Source organism: Herpailurus yagouaroundi, unplaced genomic scaffold (genome assembly GCF_014898765.1).
Source record: "Herpailurus yagouaroundi ecotype Mexico unplaced genomic scaffold, PumYag 161, whole genome shotgun sequence".
Lineage (NCBI taxonomy): Eukaryota > Metazoa > Chordata > Mammalia > Carnivora > Felidae > Herpailurus > Herpailurus yagouaroundi.
In genome coordinates, this window is record NW_024412402.1 from 8,374,138 (window position 1) to 8,378,793 (window position 4,656).

A 4,656-nucleotide genomic window follows, 5' to 3' on the forward strand; every position below is an offset into this window, starting at 1 on the left:
GGGTGTCTTAGTCGGCTAAGCGTCCGACTTTGGCTCAGGTCATGATCTCGTGCTTCATGGATTTGAGTCCCGCCTCAGGCTCTGTGTTGACAGCTCCGAACCTGGAGCCTGCTTCAGATTCTGTCTCCATCTCTCTCCCTTTCTCTGCTCACTCTCTCTCCCTCTCTCTCTCAAATATAAATAAACATTAAAAAAATTTTAAATATGAGACATTTATAGCCGCTTCTAGTGGAAAGATTTTTGGGTTATAATGATTTACCATCTTGCCAAGACCCCGAGTGTCAACTCTTCGTTCTTAATGATGGTGCTTCCCAACATACAGGTAAGATGAGAGCAAAGAGTGCTTTGTTGTCTTAACTGGGTCATTTCTATCTTTGCAAACTTCAACTTGGTGACAACTAGCTCCATTGACCACTGATTCTATTTTTAGCAAAGTAGTTCTAGTTGTGGGAATCAAAGTCAAACACACAAAATTTGAAACAAAAGTGCTTAACCTCGGGAGGTGGTGGGCTTTATTCCAAGGACATGGGGACGTCTTGAGGACATTGAGGAGAAAGAGCAGCTGAGCCTCAGGATGGACTGGAATGCTGTCAAGTGCCCAGGCAAGACTCCCTCTGATGTCTGGCCTCACCTCTCTCTATACATCTGCATATTCTTCTCTACCTTCTTTTAGATTGGCTTTTCCTGCTTCACAGGCACATGGCTAAACATGGCTGTAAGTTTACTGACACCCCAGCTCACCAGTTTACTATTTCTCTGTTCACAGAATTAGCTCAGACTAAAACTAGTCTCTTGGTCCTTTTTTCTCAACTCCTGGAGGAGACAATCAGATTGTCCCTGTCCGACCATGAATGTATGTTGGTCCTCTCACCTGTGGATAAGGAATCAGGACCATAAAATGTAAAGACAGTTTCTGGACCTACACCAGAAGGTCAAGGAAAAGCATGGCCAAAGAAAAGCATTTTTTTTCCTTGAATACGTTATTGTTTATTGTTTTAAGTGAATGGAATAGATGAATCCCATTGAGTAGTTTAGTGTGGCTCTGTATCTTATATAAACAGGTAAAATGAAGACGTTATTTTGTATTCTGTGTAGTCACGTATACCATAAACTGTCTTAGTGACAAATGCAAAATTACCCTTATTACTTGCCCCAAGTTAGCTGTTGATCCCTTTCACTGATAATATACAAGTGTAGAGAATAAGAAGCCTTTAAAATTGGGGGGTGGAGGGGGAAAGATACTTTCCACTAGATTACTGAAAATTGGAATTTTTATGTTGACTCTTGATGACTGGAAAGCCAATGTTAAGAATAAATATTTTCCAATATAAAATAGTACATTGAATTGTTTAATAATAAACAGTATATTAAGAGCCTATATATGCTGACTGGGAACCAGTGGTGGCTTTTTAAATTCTCAGAATGACTAAACATCTTATGGTTAGAAGCAACCACAAGTGATGATGAAGGTGCTCCATTTCTCTGTAGCAGCCATTACAATAAAAATCTTTACAAAATTACTTCACAATCAGCAAGAGAAAAGCATGGAAGACACCCCCAAAGATAGGTACCATATCTCTAAGCAGAAGTATTATTTTTTTGCATAATTTCTTACAAAGTGACCTGGACACACAGATATAACAACAATTAAGAGAGCTGGAAAGACGTCTCAGCAGATACACGAGGCTCAAACTATATTGAGGCATTTCCCATGACAGGAAGAATAATGATCTAGAAACAGAAATGGGGAAGTAGCAGAAAGTTGACCCTCACCCTCCCTTGTCTAGATGATACAGGGTGAGTGCAGAACAAGAGTCCTCCATTGAAAGAACTGCAAAGAAGGCCATGATCTCGGAGGAATCAGGTTTTTATTAGAGCCAGAAGATCGAGCATTGGTGACGAAGTTGAAGATACAGGATTTTTTTTTTTTTTTTTTGAATAATGCGGTAGGTGTGGATGGGTTACAGGTAAAAGGACTGGGGGGAAGTTCAATAGTGGGGGAGCAGATGGCAGGTAAAGGTGGGAGGTGCAGGGCTGTGTGAGGAGAATCCACAGGTGCCCATGAGCTGAGACTGAGTGGAGAGGGAGGGACAGGCCCTCCAGTGAGGGCTGCCTGCTCGCCAGATCTGGTCATGGTGTTCTGGGCTCATTGGGCTTCATTGCCTTTGAATATTTCTTTGAGTATTCTCTTTTTCCTGTTCTGATTTTTCGGCCTATTCTGTTCATTCCCATCTCTCATCAGGCCTTCCAGGAGCACTGTAATCTGCCTTCCTGCCTACCGTGGCCCCTCTGGTCTACACCATTCATTTGGGATCATCTATGGACCATCTTGTACTATTGTCCCAAGTTGCTAAGTATCTCCTACATCATCATTTGACCACCCGTGGTTTTTTGTTTTGTTTCACCAGTGAGACTGGCAGCTTCATGAAGGAGGAAGATGTTCTGCACTTTGTGCTTACTGCAGCACAGTGGACAGTGACCCACACATAGCAGGTGTTGAACATGCATTTATACAGACTACCGGGATTCTTATGACCTTTAGCACACCACTCTGGAATGTTCGGTTTACCTAATGGGAAAGCATAGATAACAACATTCACTCTCCATTTGCCTATTTTGTCTCTCGGTAGATACGTCTTGAACACCTACTCTGTGTAAGGATGAATTTGTGGAGTGAAAGCTTATTAACAGGATCACTAAAAGCATCAAATAAGATAATGGACATAAAAAATGCCGTGAAAAGCAGGAAGCACTTAGGAACAGCGTTATTTAAACATTCACATTTAGACATTGGAACATTAATCAAATGATTTTATAAGCTCCCTCCTGAGTTCCCACAGCACTCTGACTATACAGTACCTATATTATAGCACTTATCACATTGCATTGTAGTTATTTGTGTATGTTTCCATTTCTGCCCCAGACTGAGTTTCAACATTGAGTCCCCAGCACTTAGCACGGTGCCTGCCACATAATAGGTCCCAGTAAATATTTTAAATAAATTAATGAATAAAAGAGAATCAGCATCCTAGCATTCTCAGCCTATAAAAATATGTTCAGACAATAAGCACACAGACAAGAATTCTGTCCTAAGATTCTTGTGGAGAGAGAGTTACAAATGGAAGTGGGAAAAAAAAAGTATAGATTTTGCCCGGAAGGAGCTTATAAATGGAATGGAGAAGCAGAGCACATGCATATGAAAATGCCTGAAGATGATTTATCAAATTACCTAAATGCAGTTGTATTTTTAAACTATGACACAGGCATTGATGGATTTCAGAAGAACAGTAAAAAGCAGGAGGGGTTAATCAAGAGGAGCTTTTTGGAGAAGCAGGGCATTATATGGAGGCATTGGCAATATAAACAAAATTCTATCTGTCACTTTGGATGGAGGGGGTGAGCAGACACCATTTGCAAGGGCATTTGAAAGTTCTGGAGCCACAGCGCTCGTGGGAGAGGTTTCCTCTGTGGGACGCACGCACGCACGCACGCGTGCATCCCTGTGGCTGCAGGGGTGGAGTAATGGACTTGAAGTGCTTCCCCTCCCTGGAAGGGAGTCCTCTCTCCTCAAGTGCTTCTTTCTTTGCTTTCACGTCGACCCTTTGAAGGTAGCAGCTTCGCAGCTCTCAAGAGCTCTCTCCCAGGATTGGGTCTGCACTGCAAGTGCCCCATTTCCAGGATGTAACACGGAACCCATTCAATGATGATTCTTTGTTCCAGTGCCTTTGATCATCTTAGGACCAGGAAATTTGAGCAGGTTGGCCGAGGGCAGAGCCAGGGTGACAACTGTTTATGTTTCTCAGGGCTGGCCATGGGAAGGCACGGCCCCCTGCTATTGGGGGTGATGGTGTGGGGCGAGGTGAACAGGCGACTCACTGCCCAGTGCACAGCCCGCCCGTCCCCCAACAACATCCAGAGATGTGGCCTCCGAGCTCACCCTACAACAGGTATCCTGTGCTTATCGATTCAACAAATGTTTATTGTACTACTACGACATGCTAGCTATTATTCTAGGTGCTGGGAATAGAGTTGCCAACAAGAGAAAAAAGTTTCCTAGTTTCACGGAGATTATATTAAAGTGAGAGAAAAAGAAAATCAGCAAGTTAATTTTATACAGGATAATGTATAGATGCTATTAAGGAGTAAACAGTGATGTCCTAGAGAGGGTGCAGGGAAGATCTCCCTGAAGTTGCAATATTTGAGCCAAGAGCTGAAGAATAATGAGAAGCCAGCCATAGAAAGTAGTAAGGAAAGGGTTTTCCAGGCAGAGAGACAAGTACAACATGCTGAGGCGGGCACAAAACCGGAAACTCCAAGCTATGTGCAGGTGCTTGCAACTCACCACATATGTATGTATCCACACCCACACCACATATACATGTATCCACACACACATACTGGCCTGTGCGTAAGGAGTAAGAACATCGGGGAGAATCAAGCCAAAAGCCAGCAAAGGCCAGACCTCCAGGCTGACTAACATATGGCAGTATGCTCGGATTTGATTCTGAGTACAATGGGAAGCCATTGAACCACTCATGGCCCCCTGAGGAAAAGCTTCGTATCTGGCCTGGGTCGTGGGAGGTGGCAGCTGCCATGCCAAGGCTTGGGTGGGGGGGGTGAAACCTCCCGTATGACCCCAAACCTTTCGACTCTCCT

At 43.4% G+C, this 4,656-nt stretch overlaps 1 long non-coding RNA gene across 1 annotated transcript in view; it reads right to left on the bottom strand.

Moving 5' to 3' along the window:
* Positions 1-970: 970 nt before the first annotated feature.
* LOC121035424 (uncharacterized) overlaps positions 971-4,656 on the bottom strand; it is a 19,377-nt gene continuing 15,691 nt past the window's right edge. The window contains exon 3 of the long non-coding RNA XR_005792883.1: positions 971-1,139. This is a non-coding gene — a long non-coding RNA (uncharacterized LOC121035424). The remainder of the gene's footprint in view (positions 1,140-4,656) is intronic.